This window comes from Scylla paramamosain, chromosome 17 (genome assembly GCF_035594125.1).
Source record: "Scylla paramamosain isolate STU-SP2022 chromosome 17, ASM3559412v1, whole genome shotgun sequence".
Classification (NCBI taxonomy): domain Eukaryota; kingdom Metazoa; phylum Arthropoda; class Malacostraca; order Decapoda; family Portunidae; genus Scylla; species Scylla paramamosain.
In genome coordinates, this window is record NC_087167.1 from 16,890,186 (window position 1) to 16,897,500 (window position 7,315).

Genomic DNA, 7,315 nt, shown 5'->3' on the forward strand with positions numbered 1-7,315 from the left:
AGCGCTCACAGTCCATGGCATGACATGGTACTCGCCGAGCACACAGCAACCTATGAATTTGTTACGTTCCTCAAAATTCCTGCGTTGGTCTCTATTTGCGTCGAGCTGTGGTGCCAAATACCGCGGCTGGCTCGGGAATTCCTCCTCTTCCCCCTATACTATAAGGTCGCGGCGTCTCTCACTGACTAAGGTTTCGAGATCGCCGCTCTGTCCCTCGAGTGTTCGTGCAGTTTATATTTTGTTCAAGGAGACGAGCCGTGTTTTCATGTTAGTGAAGGAGCGGAGGTTGTGACAGGCAGTAGTGGGAGGGAGAAAGTTGCCGAGCGTCGCCGGAACGTTAGGGCTGCAGCGGGCCGGCGGTGCATTGGCGGTAGAGTGTGGGTGTTGTAGGAGTGTCATGAAAGTTGAGTGCGACCCTGCAGAGTGTTGTGTCTGGCGCGGCGGTGAGGAGGTGAGGGTTCTTGACGCCGGCCACTACCACCGTCAGCAGGCTCCGGGGGCCGCAGAAGTGTGGCAGAGCTACTCGCTGCTGGGGCCTGCTGGCCAACCTGCTATTTTTACCTTCCTGGCCTGATAATTTTGGCGAGGTTGGCAAGCAGCGGGGCCGCACACGCCACCAGTCCTGGGCTGTGGTGAGCGCCGAATGGACGGGCTGGTTGTGGCGGCGTGGGCGTGCTGGTGTTGGCTAATTATTGTGCTTCCCTGTGAGGCGTGACCTGCGGCGGCCTACCACGGGAGGAGGTGCCCTGAGGCGGCCTGGCCAGGCGAGGGGCGAGGTGGTTGCACCAAGGCCACCAGTGAGGCTGCCACCAGACCTGTACTACTGTGCATCCCGGACTACTGAACCCTGTGGTTGCCGCCCATGTGTGCACCCTGGTTATAATGCCGCGGCGCCCACACCTCCACCCGGCACCAAGTGGGCTGTACGGGCGTGCGGGCGTGTGCATGCTGGCGGGCCATGGTGCGGCCTCGGCACGCCCGTGAGGAAGGGCCGCGCCCGCCCACACCCACACCCACAACCTACTGACTGACCTTACTGTTCCTGCGCCCACTACCACCTTCACACCGTAAGTCCCGCCCTGTGTGTGTGTGTGTGTGTGGGCGAGGGGCATGGGCGTGGCGTTGGGATACAGGTTTTTTACACACACACACACACACACACACACACACACACACACACACACAATACATATATTTCTCTCTCTCTCTCTCTCTCTCTCTCTCTCTCTCTCTCTCTCTCTCTCTCTCTCTCTCTCTCTCTCTCTCTCCGGGGTTAGTTCTTCTGTGTAACGAAGCTAAACATGGACGGGAACAAAGTGTGTGTGTGTGTGTGTGTGTGTGTGTGTGACTCAAATTCATTAATAAACAAAGGGATGATTATTTTTTTTATATCTGGTAGTAGTAGCAGTAGAACATAATAGTATCAGTTTAGTACTGGTAGCAGCAGCGGTAGTAGTAGTAGTAGTAGTAGTAGTAGTAGTAGTAGTAGTAGTAGTAGTAGTAGTAGTAGCAGCAGCAGCAGCAGCAGCAGCAGCAGCAGCAGCAGCAGCAGCAGTAGTAGTAGTAGTAGTAGTAGTAGTAGTAGTAGTAGTAGTAGTATTTATTGTTGTTGTTGTTGTTTTGTTGTCGATATTGTTGCGATAAGAGATGGATGAGTCATTCTTTACGTCAATCAATTAGTCAAGTCAGCAAGATCTTGCCCAATGAAACACACACACACACACACACACACACACACACACACACACACACGTAAATGTCGACTGTCATGACGGTTTACCATGAATTGTGGCGTTGATGATGACAGCAGTGGTGGTGGTGGTGGTGTTGGAGGCGGCGGCAGTGAAAGTGATGAAGGTGGTGGCCATTGTGGTAGAGGGAACTAAAGGAGGTGGTGGTGGTGGTGGTGGTGGTGATAAAGGTCATATTTGATTAGTAGTAATAAGGATAACAGTAATGGTGGTTATATAAAGTGGTGGTGGTGATGGCAGTGGTAGTGGTGGGAATGATGATGGTGGTAATTATTACAAATTATAAATTATTACAAAAGCCCTGTACTTTACCGTTCTTCCTCCTCAATCTCTTCATTCCCCTTCTATACTCCCCATACCACCAGTAGTAATAATAATAATAATAATAATAATAATAATAATAATAATAATTGTAGTAGTAGTAACAGCAACAACATCTAAACCCCTCAACACAAACTGACACAGGACGGAAGAAAAGGATGAGGAGAGAGCAAGAGAGAGGATGAAGGTAGGTAAGGGCATGTGAGAGTGTCGGGGGCGTGGGCGTGTAGTGGGGGAGGGAGGGTATGGAGATGTGTGTGGTGAGGGGGGGGCGACATCCCTGTGTGTGTGTGTGTGTGTGTGTGTGTAAGGCGTAGAGAGCAAGCACAGGGAGGGGGAGAGGGAATATTACCCAGAAGAGGCCTATGTAAAGGTGGGCTGTCCCTGAAATACATAAGGTAGGCCTAGACGAGCCTATACGTGGCTCTCCAAACTTCACTCGCGGAAGCATTCGAGAATGAAAGAAGCAGTGGATAACAGTGTAGTGGTGGGGGTGGTGAAGTAGTAGTAGTAGTAGTAGTAGTAGTAGTAGTAGTAGTAGTAGTAGTTGTTGTTGTTGTTGTTGTTGTTGTTGTTGTTGTTGTTGTTGTTGTTGTTGTTGTTGTTGTTGTTGTTGTTGTTGTTGTTGTTGTTGTTGCTGCTGCTGCAATACATCACAAAAATATTCTACGTATCTTATCTTACAATAGTCATGGTGATGTAGTGGAAGGCTTCTGACGAAGAAAAAAATAATATGTAAGAAGCAGACGCGAATTTTCCTATATATTAATTAATTACAGATGAAAAAGACGCGCTGTTGAAAAAAAAAATAACAGGACAGAATACTAACTCCGAAGACAAGTCATATGTTTGGGAAAAATGTATATTACGTTGTGTTATTATTAACGTAATATCAGTATGAAAAATAGATGAATGAAAATCAGTAGTACCGTAATAATAATGATATAACATGAAATTGCAGTATTAATCATCATTAAGAGTTTCAGATTCCACAAGACGGGACACCACCTCAGCAAATCTCCATTCATGTCATTCGAATGATACAAAACAGTGTCACGTTATTTAGCAATGTACATTAACAAAAAGCAGCGTGACGTGTGCACACTCGTACAGACAAGCAGTTTGTCTCAGCTGCTCCATGTATTCCAAACCCGTATTCTGAAACGCTCTGCTCTCTTACCACGACTATTTTCAAGGGCCAAGAGATGATTACCCGGGTTCTCGAAAGTTTTCTCCTGTTAATATGTGAACAATTTTGTTAATTTGTCAACAGAACCATCAAAACACCCTTAAAAGCCCGTGTAACTTCAAGAAGAGGATTTGGAATGTAGTGGTGGTGCGGCGCAGGTGTGTTTCAGAATAAGTTCCCAACACAACAAATCAACAGCAACATCAGCACACAACACAAGCTCGCCGCTGCCACCACCACCACTCAACACAATATAACGTTAGTGTAACGGGGGAAAAAAATAAAATAAATAATATATATATATATATATATATATATATATATATATATATATATATATATATATATATATATATATATATATATATATATATATAATATATATATATATATGATTTGTACTGGAACATAACGTGACAAACTCCGCTATAGTAATTAATAATAAAGTTTTATGGATGTATTTAAAGAGAGAGAGAGAGAGAGAGAGAGAGAGAGAGAGAGAGAGAGAGAGAGAGAGAGAATATGGTTATGGTAGGTTATAAGCTCCATACATCTCTCCTATGGAAGGACTCAGTGTAATGTCATGCCTACGTCGCCAATAATCCTAAAACACAGACCTCATTCCTAAGCATTCCTAAGTGATGCCAAACTAGCGCATCACTGACCTTCATTTTTACGAGCACATAAAACAAGGCGGTGGTGGTGGCTAAAGGCGGAGAGAGAGAGAGAGAGAGAGAGAGAGAGAGAGAGGAGGTTTTAAATGTAAATTCCAATTCAGAATTAAAACACTCAAAAAATAATTCATGAGTTGGGTAGGCACGTGTGTGTGTGTGTGTGTGTGTGTGTGTGTGTGTGTGTGTGTGTGTGTGTGTGTGTGTGTGTGTTTTTTTTTTTTTTTTTTTTTTTATGTAGGAAGGATACTGGCCAAGGGCAACAAAAATCTAATAAAAAAAATGCCCACTGAAATGCCAGTCCCTAAAAGGGTCAAAGCAGTGGTCAAAAATTGGTGGATAAGTGTCTTGAAACCTCCCTCTTGAAGGAATTCAAGTCATAGGAAGGTGGAAATACAGAAGCAGGCAAGGAGTTCCAGAGTTTACCAGAGAAAGGGATGAATGATTGAGAATACTGGTTAACTCTTGCGTTAGAGAGGTGGACAGAATAGGAGTGAGAGAAAGAAGAAAGTCTTGTGCAGCGAGGCCGCGGAAGGAGGGGAGGCATGCAGTTAGCAAGATCAGAAGAGCAGTTAGCATGAAAATAGCGGTAGAAGACAGCTAGAGATGCAACATTGCGGCGGTGAGAGAGAGGCTGAAGACAGTCAGTTAGAGGAGAGGAGTTGATGAGACGAAAAGCTTTTGATTCCACCCTGTCTAGAACAGCAGTATGAGTGGAACCCCCCCAGACATGTGAAGCATACTCCATACATGGACGGATAAGGCCCTTGTACAGAGTTAGCAGCTGCGGGGGTGAGAAAAACTGGCGGAGACGTCTCAGAACACCTAACTTCATGGAAGCTGTTTTAGCTAGAGATGAGATGTGAAGTTTCCAGTTCAGATTATAAGTAAAGGACAGACCGAGGATGTTCAGTGTAGAAGAGGGGGATAGTTGAGTGTCATTGAAGAAGAGGGGATAGTTGTCTGGAAGATTGTGTCGAGTTGATAGATGGAGGAATTGAGTTTTTGAGGCATTGAACAATACCAAGTTTGCTCTGCCCCAATCAGAAATTTTAGAAAGATCAGAAGTCAGGCGTTCTGTGGCTTCCCTGCGTGATATGTTTACCTCCTGAAGGGTTGGACGTCTATGAAAAGACGTGGAAAAGTGCAGGGTGGTATCATCAGCATAGGAGTGGATAGGACAAGAAGTTTGTTTTAGAAGATCATTAATGAATAATAAGAAGAGAGTGGGTGACAGGACAGAACCCTGAGGAACACCACTGTTAATAGATTTAGGAGAAGAACAGTGACCGTCTACCACAGCAGCAATAGAACGGTCAGAAAGGAAACTTGAGATGAAGTTACAGAGAGAAGGATAGAAACCGTAGGAGGGTAGTTTGGAAATCAAAGCTTTGTGCCAGACTCTATCAAAGGCTTTTGATATGTCCAAGGCAACAGCAAAAGTTTCACCAAAGTCTCTAAAAGAGGATGACCAAGACTCAGTAAGGAAAGCCAGAAGATCACCAGTCGAGCGGCCTTGACGGAACCCATACTGGCGATCAGATAGAAGGTTGTGAAGTGATAGATGTTTAAGAATCTTCCTGTTGAGGATAGATTCAAAAACTTTAGATAAGCAGGAAATTAAAGCAATAGGACGGTAGTTTGAGGGATTAGAGCGGTCACCCTTTTTAGGAACAGGTTGAATGTAGGCAAACTTCCAGCAAGAAGGAAAGGTAGATGTTGACAGACAGAGCTGAAAGAGTTTGACTAAGCAAGGTGCAAGCACGGAGGCACAGTTTCGGAGAACAATAGGAGGGACCCCATCAGGTCCATAAGCCTTCTGAGGGTTTAGGCCAGCGAGGGCATGGAAAACATCATTACGAAGAATTTTAATACGAGGCATGAAGTAGTCAGAGGGTGGAGGAGAGGGAGGAACAAGCCCAGAATCGTCCAAGGTAGAGTTTTTAGCAAAGGTTTGAGCAAAGAGTGTGTGTGTGTGTGTGTGTGTATAGGCTTTGTTGGCTTAGTAAGAGGCCTACAGGTACCAGCGAACAGAGATTGTGAGTTAGTGTAGATTTACGAGACCTGTCAAGAGTAGATTGTTGTATTGTTATAAGCACGATAGGCTTAGCTTTTAGTAATACTGATGCCGTATTCTCAAACAAACCAGTGTCTTATCGCGACTTGTTTGAACGGCTCCAGTTGAAGGTACTGGGATTCTGAAGGTTTTCCGTTTTTGTTGTGGTTTTCGAAGGTGTTTTCAAGATTTTATTGTTTTTTTCGAGGGTGTTTTCAATATTCTGTTAGGTTTTTCGAGGCTGTTTTCACGATTCTGTAGAGATTTTCGAATAATCTGTGACGTTTCTATTGGGATTTTCGGGGGTTTTCACGATTCTATTCAGGGTTTCGAGTGTTTTCATAGTTCTAGTGAAAGTTTAGCAAGGCCACTGCAGCTCTAATGGGAAAAATGGCCATGAAGACCCGAAAAACAAACAAAATTTCTGTAGTCTCCTAAAATGTACGTAGTTCCTATGGGAGCGTTTCAGAATACTAGCTCTGGTTTGGGACCTATGCTGTACTGCTGATCCTTGCTTTAGGTACTGTCTCTTTGAATTATGCCTGAATTGCATTGCCTGTCTTTCTTGTCTTCTTCCTTGTTATTTCTGTTGTTGTTGTTGTTGTTGTTGTTGTTGTTGTTGGTGGTGGTGGTGGTGGTATTTATTTTTTTGCTCTTGTTCTCATTCTTCCTCTTCTTCATACGTTTTGTCTTTTTTTTTTATCAAGCCTCTCCTCATCCTCCATCCTTCCTGTCATTTTTTTCACATCTCCCTTTCCTCTTCTTTGTCAACTCCATTCTTCTCTTCCTCCATATCTCAAAAATTCGTAGCCAAGCGAGCGAGCCACTGCACCACAGAACCTCATGAAATCACTTAACCTTACCACAGGTCGTAATATAGAAAGACTACCAGATTCAAGGGTTTAATCTTAAATCCTCTAATCTTAATGTTTCCAAGGAGATTGTCAGCGGATCTAAGAGCTTAAGATTAAGAGAAGCACTGAACGTAATAGAAATGAATGCATGATTTTATTCACCTTTCGATCATAACTTTTTGCCAACTCTGATTCTGTCCACCTCACTGATGCAAGAGTTAACCAGTTACTCCCACCCCTATTCTGTTCACCTCACTGAAGCGTCACCGTCACTGTTTCGCTCTCACCCCAATTATGTCCACCTTAGTGATGCAAGAGTTAGTTAGCACCGTCACTCTTACACTCTCATCCCTATTCAGTCCACCTTACTGATGCAAGAGTTATAAATCACCATCACTCTTTCACTCTCACTGCTACTCGATCCACCTCACTGATGCAGGAGTTAACCAGTACCGTCATTCTTTCAATCATCC

General features: G+C 44.4%; 1 protein-coding gene across 1 annotated transcript in view; it reads left to right on the forward strand.

Annotated features, from left to right (window-relative positions):
• Window positions 1-7,315, forward strand: part of LOC135108620 (serine/arginine repetitive matrix protein 2-like) — a 99,585-nt gene continuing 92,270 nt past the window's right edge. The window contains exon 1 of the mRNA XM_064019776.1: window positions 1-1,067. The gene's annotated coding sequence lies outside the window, so the exon portion shown is untranslated. The remainder of the gene's footprint in view (window positions 1,068-7,315) is intronic.